This window comes from Alexandromys fortis, unplaced genomic scaffold (assembly GCF_014885135.2).
Source record: "Alexandromys fortis isolate MF-2015 unplaced genomic scaffold, M_Fortis_MF-2015_v1.1 scaffold_125, whole genome shotgun sequence".
In the NCBI taxonomy this organism is placed as follows: domain Eukaryota; kingdom Metazoa; phylum Chordata; class Mammalia; order Rodentia; family Cricetidae; genus Alexandromys; species Alexandromys fortis.
In genome coordinates, this window is record NW_026068026.1 from 5,206,511 (window position 1) to 5,223,300 (window position 16,790).

Consider the following 16,790-nt stretch of genomic DNA (forward strand, 5'->3'; position numbering starts at 1 on the left):
ATCCTATCTACAATAGTTGGAATATTAGGCATTTCTTTTGGATGGTCTGTTCTTGGGTGGTACTTGGATAATCTCAGTTCTTCCCACAACCAGGTATTGCTTCAGGGCAAATTACTGAGACTCAGGCCTCCATTAAACTTATTGATGGCTGAGTCCTACTCTGGCAGGTGATAATGGTTGGAAGTAAAGAACTTTCTTTGGGTGGTCTGTTTCTATTCAGCTTATCATGGCTGGCTCCTAAAATACAGGCTAATAAAACAGGATGGGAGGGCTGGGGAGAAGGCTCATTGGTTAAAGTGCTTTGTGAGTTCCAGAATTTGAGTTCCTAAGAGATGTTAATGGCAGGTGGATGTGATGGTCCCCTTGTTATTTCAGCCTTGAAAGGAACTTCTAGAGCAAGCTGACTAACTGGACTACCCACGTCAGTAACTCTGACTTTGACAGAGACACCCTGTGTGGTGGTTTGAAAGAAAATGGCCCCCAAAGGGAGTGGCACTATTAGAAGGTGTGGCATTGTTGGATGGAGTGTGGTCTTGTTGGAGGAAGTGTGTCACTGTGGGGATGGACTTTGAGGTCTTTTTCTCAAGTTTAACTCAGTTGGCTTCCTGTTGCCTGCAAGATGTAGCATTCTCAGCTCCAGCGCCATGTGTGCCTGTACGCTGCCATGCTCCCCTTCATGATTATAGTGGACTGAACCTCTGAAACTAAGCAAGCCACCCTCAGTTAAATGTTTTCCTTATAAGGTCATGGCATCTCTTCACAGCAATAGAAGCCCTAATTAAGACACATGTCTCAGCAAGTAAGGTGGAAGAGCAATGAGGATGGATGATTCTGATTAGAAGCTGACATGGTAACAGGCTGGACTCTCTTGTGAATCTATCAGGGAGAAACTCCTCTCTGATTGGTCAAGGGGAGCAGGGCAAGGGCAGCAAAAGGGAAGCGCCATTAAAGACTGTACATATCACAGATAAGGAAACTGGAACTTGGTGGTTATATTTCACCCAGGGTCATGCACCAGTGCCTGCTGGGTCCTGAGTTTGACTCAAACTCCTCTCCCCATCAAAACTTCACCCAAGGGAACTTGCTGTGGCAGTACATACCTGGAATTCCAGCAGTGAGGAGGCTGGTGAGTTCAAGGCCAAGCTAGGCTATGTGCAAGACCTTATTTATTGAGCCAAAGCAACTCCATTCCCAGGATAGCCACAGTGTTTAAGTGAGTCATTGCGTCTTCTGAATTTACATTACTCAGGTTGAGGCCAAGTTCTTCATTGTTTCAAGAGACAATGAAATAAAATAGAAAATTCACCAGATGAAATTTTCCTACAATGGAGTCTACTAGCTATTGTACTATGAGATATTTTTTGCTGCCAGGACTATGACACCAAGAGACACACTTAAGTTATTTTTTTAAGCTTTGTTTCTTGAGCAGCTGTCCCCATCTACCTTGCTTCTAGCTGAAGTTGAAGGACTGGCATTTTGTACATTAATTCAATGCTTGAAAATCAGGCAGGGCTCTGAAGAAAAAGACATTTTTTTTTTTGTTCAGTAATTTTGAAAAGAGGCGACCCCAGGACCCAGACACTCCACCCAGAAACTTTTCAGAGCAAGCCCAGAGTCAATGATTTTCACACAAGGGTCAAGGGTTCAAATTTAATAATCCTTGTTCTTTGAAGAGAAGGAACACAGCTTATAATTGAGGGAGAGAACAGGAACTGACTCCACCGCTTCCTCGAAGCAGGAAACAGGGCTGCAACTCTGTGCTGGAGGCATTCTGTGTCATGCTGTGTCTCCCAGATGATGTCACTGGCCTCAGAGCCAAAGCAACTCCATTCCCAGGAGGGCAACAGTGTTTAAGTGAGTCATTGCATCTTCTGAATTTACATTACTCAGGAGGAGGCCAAGTTCTCCACTTGAGACTCATTTTGCTGAAAGATCAAGGCCAGATTGACAAATAGGATCTGGAACCTTCCAAGTTCCTAGGATAAACACCAGGCAAGAAACCACATGACATAGTGCAGGTGTCTAAACTCAAGTACCTATCGTGTGGGTTTGTGTCTCAGATCGCTTTCTTCAGATATATAACAATGAGAAGATTGGCTTAAATGAAGTTACGGCGTGCTAAATACATGCAGCCATCAGAGGATGCCCAATTCATTTTTAGCACATTTTATTTTATTCCTCCTCCATGTTCCCCCCTCTGGGTCAATTCAGTTCTTATCCCAGGTATTCAAAAGGGAATAGCTCACTTCTAGACTGCCAGTACCCTGTCTGCCACCGTGTCTACTCTGCCCTTGCTCCAGGGTACCCTGTAGCATTTTTTTTTTCCAGAAATAACACAAAGAAGACTTTTTCCACCTGAGAATCTCTCTATCCCAGGTGATATCCCCAGACAGCTTATGTTCATCATAGTCAGACACTTTCAGCTTTCTGGGTTTATTTGTTTATTAGGGCCTTTATTAGGAGCTTGCTGTATGCTAGGTTCTATTCTAAGTGTTCTCAAAATATGTGTGATATAGGATTATGCTGATTTATCCGGATAAATTAAGACCTATATTGATGAAGAATCTATGAAGGGTCACACACACATCAGGTAGCATAAAGATTCGGATACAGGTTGGCATTGTTCTGAATCTTAGTTCCAATGCCACCACAACAGTTCCCTTCATTCTTCATTGAGTTCCTTGAATCTGCTGTGAACGTGAAAGTCCCAGTCTAAGCCTGCAACCTTGTAAATACAATCTGTAGATCACCAGGAGAGTAAACACATGCGTATGATCACTGGGAGAGGAAGCACACGTGTATGTGGATAGTCACAGCCCATAGCCACTCTCAGAAGCCACTGATAGTCCATACTGTCAGGTCTGAGTGCAAGAATTAAAAAAAGGAGCACACCCCTTGAAGCTGGGCTTGGTTTCACAAGGTGTGGGCAGAGCGGGAACAAGTTTTCATGTTGCCACAGTAAGACACGAGAAAAGATTCACGGGTGAGAATCATGGAATCTCATCTCTGACACCTAATGTCCAAAATACCAGTACCTTCCCTCAGCGGAAATGGAAGTAGAGTTGTTCTTACCCTCTGTCTAAGGAAACTAGGAAGGTCTCACCAGTTCTCATTCTGTCTTTTGGGGTACTTAGGATATCACTAAGGACTAATTGAAGTTAGACTTGGGAAAAATATACTTTACACATAGGCAAAAGCAGACTGGATTAACCCCAAAGTAATCATTGTAGCTATAGCAGTCACAAGACCCTGCCTCAGGAGGACCCCACTACAAACCACTTCCAGACAATATATAGTAGTGGTGTATTCAGTGACATCCAGAATAGAGCTGAGAGTGACATCCCATGTCTTCTGATTATGTGAGTCCGGGGTCTAGACCTGGCTGCGTGTTGGTTACCACTGGAAGACTCTGCTCCTCTGGTCCCTTTAGCATCCAAGTTGCTCTCTCCTTCAGTGCTGCCCTTGAGGTTTTCATGACCTTCTTGGAGAACAAGAAATTTCCAGAAATCTATAATCTAGGCCTTGTTTGATATACAACCAAAGCCTCAGCTTTTCCCCACTGAGATTTGGGAACTTGGATGTAGGACTGCTCCCTCCAAAACCTCCTTGTCTATCCCTCTCCTATTTCCTCCTGAACTTTCTTTGATTTGTTCTTGTTGTACAAGCAGGGTAAGTGGAAGGACAGAGCCGCTGCTTGAGGGCAAAAGTTGTTCTTTTTTACACCATGCCTGTCCCAAGCATCCTGCCTGTCTCAGAGATTACAGAATTCCCGGGTTATTGGGGGACAGGCTGTCTCCTCAGCTATGCACCGCTTTGAATGGATCACACCTTTTCCCAGCGGCAAGGAGCCCAGGATCACTCAAATGGTACAGGAAGCCCAGAGCAGAGAGTTTTACTGCCAAACCACTATTCTGCTGAGGATCAGCTGAAAAAAACGGCATGAGAAGCATGCTGGGAATTTCCCTGTGAGGAGCAGCATGGGAATGTGAGTTCAGGAGCAGAGATGGCTGGATTTCTACACCTTTGAAAGTCAAGGGATTTGTGTCTCTTTCTCAGTTTTCTCATCCTTATATGGGGGGCGAATATACCTATTGATATGTTTCATCATTTGAGATGATGTAACATGTTAGTGTGTGTGTGTGTGTACTGTTACAGATAATGTACCCAGGCAACACGAGGGGTTGTTTTACTCACTGTTTTTATAGGTGAGAGAACAGGAATGGGGTCTTTTTTAAATTTATTTTTAAATTTTATGTGCACTGGTGTTTTTCCATGGTTGTCAGGTCCCTGGAACTGGAGTTACAGACAGTCATGAACTGTCACATGAGTGCTGGGAATTGGACCCAGGTCTTCTGGAAGAGCAGTCAGTGTTCTTAACTGCCATCTTCCCAGTCTGGGGTGGGTGGAGGGAGTACTAACAGGAGTGTGTATCTTCTACAGACAAATGTGGGAGGCATGTGGCAGAAAAGACACTCTGGGCAAAGAAAATAGATTTAGCAGAGGAGACAAACAATTCCCTTTTAATTATCACAGTTATCAGCTGCTAAAGCAACATTAATTGCAGCTTGGAATAGGCATTTTTTTTTTGCCCATATGACTAGGTTTTCCTTCTGTTACTAACAAAAATCTATAGTTTGTAAAAAAAATGGAATATTAAGGGAAATGAGTAAAATTAAATTATGCATGTAGTCATGTTGGAATCAATCAGTATTTTATTTTTAGAGGTGAAAACATATTTACACATAAAATTTTCCAGTTTAATCATTTCTAGGCATTCTTATTGCTGTGCAAATGTCTGGTACTTCAAAAAATACTGAAGCACTTCAAAAACCACTGCAGCTATTAAATGATGATTTTCCATGCCCCCTTCTCCTTATGATAGCCCTCATTTTACTAACCTGGCTACGAACTTGACTGCTCTGGGTAGGTAGAATAGCACAGTGTTTGTTCTCTCGTGGCCGGCACATTTCACCTACAAGCTTTTTTCCCATTTTGTGTGGGCGTATTTGGACCTGCCATTGTCTACTTAGCCATTTCCACACAGTAACACAGTGAAGAACTTGCATGGGGAGTCAATAATCACAGCCCAGATTACTACTTAGAGAAAGTCTCTGAGAACTGCCCTTGTTAGTTTTCATGGTAACCTACAGAAGTGCATTTGCAAGGCTAAAGCATGGAACTATGGATGCTAGCTGTCTAGGTCACTTGCCTCCCTCTCTCCCCTTCCTCCTCTTTCTTTTTTTCTAACAGCCCAAATTGGAGTCACTTCGATCCCTCATCAGTCACTGCCTGAGGCTCACTGAAGCAGAAACCTCTCCATAGCCACAGCAAACACCTTCCTCACGAAAGCTCCAAGGGCTAGGACAGCAGACCTTCATGCTTCAAGAAGTTCAGGACAGTTAAACTAATCCCGCCTAACTCCAGGTCCCAGGCTTCTGGTGCAGGATTTTCTTGGTCTTTGAAGATACATGGTTCTGTGATTTAATGCCTTAGGATGTGGCTTGTTCTGGCTAAACACGCCTTGGCTGCTGTTCTTCAAATTCAGCTTCTCACGATGCAGTTAAAATGGCAGCCTGAGAAGTCGCAATGGAGCTCAGCATTCCATCCTTACCAGAAAGAATCAGCCTTCAAAATTTGACCTGCAAAGATGCTTTAATCTTCTCATTAAGTACATCATGAGTGTGCACACTAATCACCTCCAGCCAGAGCTGTTTGTGTTCGTGTGCTGGTGTCATATTTTCAAACAACACAGGTGTTTGTATTTTCTTGGTTAGATGCCAAGTGCAAATTGAACATTTCCTTGGCACATTCGTTCATAATGTCAGTTTCTAAAAAGTCAAGGATTTAATAAAGGAATAAAAATTAATAAACTGGGACGTCAACAAAAACATTACTTCTAGAGATTATTTTGAATAGTACTAAACAAGCTTAGCAAGCTGAAGACAGCAGAAAGGAAATATTATCCAAGGTATGCTTAGTTGTTTCATAATATACACTCATGTGCACACACATGCACTACATAGGCACAGACATAAACATAATATACACTCACGTGCACACACATAAGCACAGACATAAACATAATATACATTCATGTGTACACACATGCACTACATAGGCACAGACATAAACATAATATACACTCACGTGCACACACATAGGCACAGACATAAACACATATAAATGTGCACAATTGTGCACACACACTCATGCATAAACTCACTCATGCACACACACACAGTATTGCAACACCACTGGTTGAGCAACCATCTCCTTGGCTGTCTATGCCATGAGTGTCTGCAAGAGCAGACATGGGTTTGGGTACCAGGGTCTAACAGTTCTGAACCACAGGTTCCCAGTCATAACTGCTGACTTTTTTGCCTTTGGTTTGTGTCTATCAATAAAACCTCACTTATGAAATTTCCCTCGCTCTGTCTCCATCTTCCTTTTTATTGTTCGTCAAGTGAAGATGGATTTGCTGGTGTCAGCAGCCTTAGATTTATGACTCAAGCTGGATATGGGCAGCTCTTGGCTTGATTCTGCAGCATGGTGGGGAAAGCAGGGCTGGGTGGGAGCTGGAAAAGCATTTCATTTCTTTTCTCTGTTTCTTTCTACTGCTGGGTGTCTATCCTAAGCAGTCACATGCTAGGCCAGGGCTCCACCGCTGAGTCATATGCATTCTCATAGGCCACAGAAGAAACTTTTGGGTGTTCCCAGTGGCAGCCACCTCTCTCCCAGTGGGGTGAGACTGGAGGGAAGCTTTCCTGGTGCCTCCTTTGCATAAAGCAGTGACACAGATTTCCAGTGCATTTATCATCAGGACGATGAAGAGGAGAAATGTCTGAGACCAGCTCAGCTGGGGGCAGGGACAGTGAAAATGACCTTTTGAGGCTGACTTGCAGTAAAATGAGCTGGGTAAACACTCATCTTTAGTTCTATAAAAGAGGGCTCGGTGTGTTGCGGGAGGACCTTCTGCTCCTTCAGCCAATAGCTGCTGAAGTACTAACCCATTGTGCTGCGGAGCGCCTTCCGCTCCTTCAGCCAATGGGCTCGTACTTCAGCAGCCATTGGCTGAAGGAGCGGAAGGTCCCTCCCACAGCATAGGTGACAATGATCATGTTTGGAAGAGAAGGCTACAGCGTAGGGCTCTTTAGAATTCTTGTTTTCTTTGTGTGTATGTGTGTGTGTTTGTGTGTGTGTGTGTGTGTATGTGTGTGTGTGTGTGTGTGAGAGAGAGAGAGAGAGAGAGAGAGAGAGAGAGAGAGAGAGAGAGAGAGAGAGAGAGAAATATGTGTCTGCGGTGTATGACTCCCTGTGTGTACTTGGATGCTCTTGCCTTTGTGCACAGAGGCCTGTGAGAATGTTTAGTGTGCTTAGTTACTTCTCCACCTTACTCTTTGAAGACAGGGTCTCTTTCTGAGCCTGGAGTTGGTCGCTAGCAAGACCCAGAGATCTTCCTGTCTCTGTTCCTAGTAGTTCTGGGGACATACGGCCGTGCTTGACTTGTGTCATGAAACTGCAGAAGGTGTGTGTGGAGGCTGGAGATGAGCTTGTTTATGCATGACCCCTGGAGCCCTAATTACCAGGCCTCTGATGATAAAGGTTAATTTCAGTCCTGTTCAGAGAAGACACTCCCTACCCAAGGCAGGCCAAATGGTCTCTTGCTATAGTTACATCCCCTCAAGTGATCTCAGATTGCGGTAGTAGTCCAGTTTGGCATATCTGGGAAGGATGGATTCTCGGATCTTTCACATGTTTTGCTATCCCTCGGGGCAGCTCTCCTCTATGAACAAGGCTGAGTTAGTATCAAAATAACTCAGCAAAACTAACAGCTCTCAGATCTCCAAAGAACAGCAAAAACAAAACAAAACCTCAATGGTTAATCACCCCTCCTGCCCAATACATCCTATCTTCATGTATCTAATATGATGGTGAGTTTTGTATGTTAATGTAGTTAGGCTACGGTGCCCAGTTCAAATACTACAGTAGATGTTCTTATCATCTATCATCTATCTATCTATCTATCTATCTATCTATCTATCTATCTATCTATCTATCATCTTCTATCTATAATCTATTAGCAATCATAACTAAATGACTTTAAATGAAACAGATTATCCTCCATGTTGTGGGTGGTCTCAAGAAGCCAGTTTCAAGCCTGGAAGGATCCAGGTCTTCTGAGGAGAAATGTCTGCCCCCAGCCTGGTTTTAGACAGACAGGAAGAGACTCAGCACCAGTTTGCAGCTGGCCTGTCCTGAGGGTTCCCTGATTGCCAATGAAGAGCAACGATTTTCTAACTTCTCTTTTGAGCATAATAGTTTTCCTTTAAATGAACATATACATGCATGCCTGCCCCATCTGTGTGTGTGTGCATGTGTGTGCATGTTTTACACACATGTAGTATGCAGAGCCCAGAGCAGCACAGCAAGTGTCCTCCTCTATCACCCCACCTTAGGGCCTTGTAACAGGGTGTTTCACTTACCCAAAAGCTCACTGTTTTGGCTAAACTGATGGGATAGGAGTTCTTGGGGTCCATACCTTCCTTCTCCATCTTGTGGTTACAGGCAAGTGCAGCCATGCCTGATAGATTTTTAAGTGGCTACTGAAAATTCCAACTCAGGTCCTTATACAAGTTATGCAAGGGCTCTTCTCCATTGAACTATTCTCCCCTGACCCAAGCCAAACCTTTAAAAGAAAGAAAAATAGGAGGTCTGTATTCTTTCCCCCTTTGTTTCTTTACTCAATAGAATGTTCCAGAGCAGACTTTTGGAATTGTTGGTCCTTCAAGTTGTTGTGCAAATGCCTCTGGGACTCTGAAATAGGAGGGCTAATCTCTAAATCGCCCGGAATCACAGCTTTCTCTAGAAATGCAAAGGCTCTGATGTATGCAAGGAGGCTTCCAGTACATACATTTCTTTATGACTTCTTAGTCATAAAAAAATAAGCATTGGTAATCCCATATGTTAGCTACTTTGTCAATGGCTAGGAGCTCAGTTAAAATCACCCGACAGGTTAGAAATATTATACATGAAGAGATGTATTCAGAGACAGCATTAGGTGGCAGATCTAGACACGAGCCCGTCTGTACCCCCTCACACTATAGCACTGCTCACAAAGCTAAGGGCTCACAAAGCCTTGCCTCGCTGCACGTCTTTGATGTGGGAGTGTCATATATCAATTTGTTGATTTCATTGGTTAAGCAATAAAGAAACTGCTTGGCCCTGATAGGTTAAAACATAGGTGGGAGGAGTAAATAGAATGGAATGCTGGGAGGAAGAGGAAGTGAGCTCAGACTTGACACCTCTGCTCTCTGTGCAGAGACGCCAGGCTCCTCTCTCCCAGGCAGCTCTGACCAGGATGGACATAGGCTAGAATCTTCCTGGTAAGACTGATGCTACACAGATGATTAGAAATGGGCTAAATTAATATGTGAGAATTAGCCTAGAAGAGGCTAGATAGAAATGGGCCAAGCAGTGTTTAAATGAATACAGTTTGTGTGTTGTTATTTCGGGGCATAAGCTAGCCAAGGTGACTGGGGTGCTGGGGACGCAGCCCTGCCACTCATATCTTCCTTGACTTCTCTCAGATGTTGGTTGCTTTTCAGGAATTTTGAGCCAAAGATGGTCCTGTGGGTCCCCAACTGCTCTTGTAACTAGTATCATTTTGCCTTTTAAGTCCTGGTCTGCTACCAAGTCTTAAGGTTCTCCAATTTAAATGTCTTCTTTTGGCATGATTTTCATTATGACCTCCCTTTCATGCCATATACTTAAGTTCCTAAATGGGTGTCCTTACGATCCCTTGTAAGGATCGTGTCACGGAAATAGGAAGCACCCACATCCATGTCATTCACTGTGGGTGGGCAGCCATTGGCATCTATACACCATACCTATTTCCTCTGAAGCCACTGAATGCAGTTTGAGAGGTTAGCAAATTCTGCCCCATCCAAATAGTTTTCCAAGGACCTTTTCCTCTACTCCTTTCTCATAAAATTACCTGTACATTGTGGTTGAACACACCCAACATGAGACACTTTCATTCAAGAAGAAAGATTTTTCTCTTGTAACCTGACAGCGACTGCGGAGCAGAGAGCCAGGCCTTTAGCAGAATCCTCCTTCAAATCTTTCTTTTTAAAGAACTGTCTCTTTGAAATAATGCCTTCCTGGGCCCCTCTTTGTTCTGTGGCTTTGTGTGCACCAAATGTACCACGGCTTTTATTTTGCCCACGTCATTACTGCTCTGTGCTAGCCGAGCCTCACATGCCCGACATCAATTTTCCTTTTCTGATATGAAGTGTCAGGAGGTTAGGATATCAAGCACCAGCGGCCACATTTCTTTCACAACACACACTCTTTTATTTAAGAGGCAATATTCCAGCCATGGTCAGATGGAAGCAGGCTGCCTTTCCCACCTTCTGCAGCCATACTTGCTATTATTCCCTAGTTAAGGCAGTCTCATTTCTGTCAAGGTTGGGTCTGTTAGAAGCTTTTCTGAGAACAGATTTATATACAATGGGAAACCCTTCTCCTTCTCCCCCTTTCTTTTTCGGTGATGGGCAGGTACACACTGTGTTTTGTAATGTTGAAAATGAACATTATGCAAATGTGTAAATGGAGTTTCTTAAAAGCTCTATGCTGTGCTTCTCAAAATACACAATAAAACACGGCGCATTTGAACATCCTTGTAAACATCTGTTCCTTGAAGTTTATTGTCCACAGCTGCAGGTGGAAAAGGAGATGAACTACATGATGATTCTCAGAGCTTTTATTTTGTGCTGCTTTAAGAAACATAGTTAATAATGTGGGCTCGCATGGAGCATGTGAGGTTTTAAAATGGATGAACACGATCAGAAGAGCAAGTTCATCTGTCTCCAAAGTCAGGCCCTTCGACACCAAACAGCAATTCCTCCCTCACCATCAAAACAGAAGGAGCTGCCCATGCAGTGGAAGTGTTTCCTTGTCATGCACGTTGGAATTTCAGTTCTGTTTCACAAATTCCATCATGTTTGATCTTATGTATTTACGGATGACCTTGCCGTAGGTTACACCCATTGAGCCTGTGGTTTTTCTTATGGGGCTTTATGTAATTAACTGGCTTCCAAGGTTGCTCCCCCACTTCTCTTATCTGATAATAATGAGTTGTCTTGCTTCCTACATGTGGACTTGTATGTAAACTGGTTTGTTGGGGGAGGCTGCTAGTGTGCTTCCTGACCACCCTGACTCAAAATAATCACTCAGAAATTATATATCTGAATTTGTCTTTATTGTGTATCTGTAATCATTCTCTGACCAGGACTGCTTCTTAAAATGCTAAGCGGCATGGTAGAACTAAGGCTGCTTTGCCTTTTGGCTCTGTCCAGTCCAACATGGCAGAGTTCCATTCACTGCCTCTACAAGCCTTGCATACTGCCCTTTTCCAGGTATACAGCTGGTCCATGTCATATTATTAAGCAGTTTGTAACATGCTACTCACAAACCCCATTTAAATGCTTCATAGCAGGACCTTCTAAAAGCGTCAGAACCATTTGCAGCGGCTAACTAGGAAACTGGCTCCTAAAGAAGCCACATAGCCTTCCTTGCCAAGGCTGAGACAGGAAGACCTGTCTAAAGGAGCTGCAGTGAGTCAGCAAACAGAACCCATCAAAAAAAATTGCTGACAACCAAGAAGTCATGCTTAACTCTGTTCTTTTGTGTCTAGAATCCCTTTCCAGTCTTTCTCAGGTTTTCATGGGTGTAGTCAGCCCCACGTTGGTACGCCAATCTTGTTTTAAAGCTTTAGATGGATCTAACTTTATCAGTGAGTTTAATATAAGAAAATGATGTCTTCTGGACATGATATAGCTACTGTGCTAATAAACTTTCTGCAGCTGCAGTTATCTGCATAAGTCTTGCATAAGATTGGGCCCCTCTCCAAAGGGATAATACACAGTTAGCAGTTGTTGGAGGAGGGATGTCATATTCCTCAGTAGTGTTACAAATGATAAGCTGCTCTCGCTCCAGTACGTTACTTCACCCCCATTAAGGCAAGAAACTCTAACTAAACTCGGTGTATCAAACATGAATAGAGAACTTGGAAGGAAGAAGGGGACTTTGTTGAGAAGATGGTTTTCAGATGGGGTAGGAATGGGATGGGAAAGGATAGTAGGGGATAAAAATGGTGTTAATTCATTATATAAATATGAAACTACCAAACAATTAATAAGTTAATGTTGGAGGAGGCTGCTTTGTTTCCTGGCTGCTTGGCAGCTCAGATAAACTTCACAGAAACTATATTATTTAAGTTACTTCTTGGCCCATTAGCTCTAGCTTTTTTTTTGACTAATTCTTACATCTTAATATAACCCATCTCCATTAATCTGTGCTTTACCACCTGGTCGTGGCCTACCAGCAAAGTTACAGCACATCTCTTCAGCTGCGGCCCCATGACTTCTCTCTCACTTTCTCCCAGCATTCAGTTTAGTTTCCCCCATGTAGCTCTGTTCTGCCCTGCTATAGGTCCAAAAAAAGTCCTTTTATTAACCAATGGTATTCACAGCATACAAAAGGGAATCCCACATCAAGTTAAAAATAGACAATAAATTGGAATTCTAGTCAGTAGAGTATGGCTGTGGTGTAGAGGAAGCTTTACTTATTGAAAGAGATTCATTGAGGTAAAATTCTACTTAAGGACAATTAAGACATGCTTACACAGTGGTTGAAAAACAACTCACTTAGTTTGGTTTCTGTCTACCAAGAGATATGGATGCTTTTTATGCAACATCTTTTCACAAAATCAATACCTATCTAGGGTTCTGTCCTGCATTAAAATCTATCTCTCTCCCCTTTTGTGTTCCTGCAAGCAAGTTAGTTTGTATGTTTATTGATTTAACTTCCGCGTCAGTAAGATGAGAATGATGGAGGAAATCCTGCCACAGGAAGCCTTCTGCTGTGTGAATGGCCCATTGTTCATCCTTCTCTCAAGGATAGCTCTTCTCACTCTTTGTCCTTCCAGCTAAATGCAGGACGTGTGGAAATCTACTCAAAGATGTCTCATTCCCATAGTAAAAGCAACTGACTCCAAGGAGAAATCTGAAGAATAAAGATGAAGTATACTGAACTCAGAAAACGTAGTCTTCCATGATGGTGCACATCCCTGGAGTAGCTCACCCTATTTAATTAGGGTTGACTTGTCACAAATGATAGGTTAGCCAAGGGAACAGGAAAAGAATAGACTCTGTAGATCACCGTGGTATCAGAATATATCAAGAAGCAGTAACATGATTTGCATTATAGAAGGGCTATTAATAGTCCCAGAAGGGAAGGCATTCACTTAAAAATAGAAACATATGGGCTGGAGTGATGGCCCAGTAGTTAAGACTGCTTGCTACCTGGAATCAGTTTCTGGTTTCAACATGGTGACCCACAAACATCTGTAACTTCTGTTTCAGGGGATACAACAGCTAGTCTGGCCTCTAGGGGCATTACTTACATAAGTGCACATATATACATGTAGTCAAAACATTTAGATACATTACATAAAATAAATGAATCTAAAAATTCCTCCCTCTCATATATATATATATATATATATATATATATATATATATATATATGAACCAGGTATGATACACAATTAGATCCTGTCTCATAAATAGCAAAGAGGTATACAAACAGCCAAAAGATTATAACAAAAATTAAAATCTAGTATCACATATAAAAATTTGTTCCAATTTTGAATCATATACACATATCTGTTGTTTGTATAAAAAGAAAGCAGAAGGGAAATACATGAAAAAATTAGGTTATTTTTGTGTAACTCATATTAATAAATACTAATTATAAATTAAATATATTAATATTACTGTTTTCTTTATATGGTTTTTATTTTCTAAAAATCTGGGCTACATTCATAACTAATAAAAAATATACACTTTTCTCTTATCCCCAAAGTGAGAAGTTCCTGCCATTCAAGGGAATAGTATCCTATTTGATAAATGCTACCAATTAAAAACATCTAAAAGTTTCTATGTACACATATATCCTTAGATAATTCCCCCTCTGTTTTGGTGTAGTTTTCCCACAATTGTACCTTTGGGGAAAACTATCAGTTAAGGTCAAGCTTATGTAAAACCTGTGCTTTCAGGGTATGGCTTCCAATGGCTACGCTTTATACCCAGATCTTTCCGCTCAGAGCACGTCATGGAAGATAATAGATTATGCCTATGAAACACCTTCGTCAGTCTTACCTTACCATGGTCCTAGAAGACAAATGGGTTATGGATTATCTTGTGCATGTTACAAGATAATGGGCAGCTTTGCGTCTGGCTGACAAGCAGTACACAGAGAACGTCAGAATGTAGACTCCTTGTTCCCAAAGCAGGGCTCATTTACCCTAGCTGTGCTGACTCTCTCATGGTATGCTATAAATCTTGTAAAATAAGCGAGGATCCAGGGGACATGGGCAGCAAAGAATGAAAAGGGGGAAAAAGATCGATGATTAAATAAAAATTGTAAAGCTTGGTTACTTTTGATGATCCTTCTTGTCCCTGAGGACATACTAGTTTGGGGTTGTAAAATAAGTGCAAACACCCAGCATCTGAGCTGTGACTTGTGTGTAGATGTATGGCTTCTTGTTTTGTTTGTTTGTTTTGATTTTTGTTTTTTTCCCTAACTACTGGAGGGAAAAGGGGCAGCAGAAAAGGCTTCCTGTGCGTTTGCAGGAGTGTTCCTTGTTTAATAACACTGCCAAAGGCAAAGATCTGAATGCTTCCCCTTTTAGCCTTTAGAGCAACAGATACTAAGTTCAGAATTGATTTTTAGAAAAGAACATATGCCAACATCGTGAGAAGACTTTATTATTAGATCTTTTCAGCGTTCACCATCTCCTGGTAAAAATCAGGTTTGGCAAGGGATGACGGTGTGTCAGAACAGCGTAAAGAAGCGTAAAAAAGAGGAAAAAAATGTTCATGAGGTCATAAAAAACAGGTTGAGTTGATGTTGTGGGGTCCCATCTTCATCCTGGAAACTTCAAACATTACTGTAGGAAAATCTGTTGCTTGTTATGGGAAATTTAAACATTAACAACAAGGACATATACTGCCATATAAAGAAAGAAACAGATATGAGGAAAAGCAAAGAAAGTTTATCAAGTATATAATTATCCTCATTCTGTCCCATTTCATGGCTCCTGATCTGAGACAGAAACTCTGAGATATCTCTTATCAACAGGCTTGGAATTGAAGAGGGACTGAGCCATAGTCCAACTCCAAAACCAGCTCTACATATTTATAAAGAAGCGTTCAATAAAACATACATATATATATAAACATATAAAATATCAATACTTACAGAATGTATAGAATGTTACTGTTGATCCTAAGTGGGTCGTAACTATTTTCCATCCATCAGTAATTAAATATTTAGGGTCCCTTAAATTCTTTGAAGGTCAGTATTTTCCTGTGGAGATAAGAAAAGAACCCTGCCCCCAACCTATCTGTATTCCTTACCATCAGTATGCTCGCCACCCTTGTGAATGAATTGTTATTTATCTTTTCCAAATGGCTTTTCTTCTTCATACCGAACCTTTATTAATTTTGACGGTATCCACAATTGTTCCTCACCTGTGGAGATAAGAGCAAAACCCCTTCCCCAACGCAGCACATCTCCTGGCTTCCATTGCGAGGTCAGCACATCCTTGAAATAAACTGATTGATTTAGTTCAGTAGACTTTTCCATTATCCAATGTCTTTCTCTGCAGCCGATGTTCCCTTCTCATTAGCGTTAAGAAAATTCAAGGTTAACAAAGCCTTATGTAGCCTATTTCTGGGGGTGTTTTCCACCCCTTTCTGCTTATTCAACAGAATATATCCTTTATAGTTCGATTTGATCTTTCTATGGCTGCTTGACCTGTAGTATACCTGTAACATGCTTGATATTGTAATAGTCAAAAGACCGTTTCATTTTCCTAGTGACATAAGCAGGACCATTATCTGTCTTTATTTGTGTAGGTAGACCCATGATAGCCATGACTTCTAATAAATGAGCGATTACTGAATCAGCTTTTTCTGAACTTAAAGCAGTTGCCCACTGAAAGCCTGAATAAGTGTCAATGGTGTGGTGAGCATACTTCAATTTGCCAAATTCTGCAAAGAGGAACACATCCATCTGCCAGATTTCATCCCTATGGGTGCCCTTTGGATTAGCCCCTGCTGGCAGTGGCGTTTGGTTATAGAAAGAGCAAGTAGGGCATTTCTTTACAATCTCCTTAGCTTGTTGCCATGTAATAGAAAACTCTTTTTTCAAACTTTTTTTTTTTTTGTTTGTGTTGTAAAACCGCAAATATTTAAGCTTCAGTGTTCAGCTCCAAATGTCAAGGCAGAGAGGGAGTGGGCTAACTCCTCTGGTGCTGGGAGAGGAACAAAGCGCTGGCTGCAGGCAGCTCAGGACCCAAGGCAGCTGCCTTGGCACTGCCCCTGCCGGGCCTAGTGTGGGCAGGCAAGCGAGCAGGCCAGCAAGCGAGAGGTGCGCTGCTGCTGCTGCTGCTGCTGCTGCTGCTGCTGCTGCTGCTGCTGCTGCTGCTGCTGCTGCTGCTGCTGCGAGGGCGACTGAGGGCCGAGGGCGGGCAGGCACAGGGGCAACTGAGGGCCTGAAGCTGGAGGGCAAGTGAGTGGGCTGGCGCTGAGGAAACTTTGACCGCCCAGGACCTGCTGTGGGCACAGTGGGCTACAGGGCCAGGGTTAATGTGCCCGAACGTTGGACGCCAAAATGAAATGGCGGCTATGATTAATGTAGACAATTGTGTAGGTATTTGTACA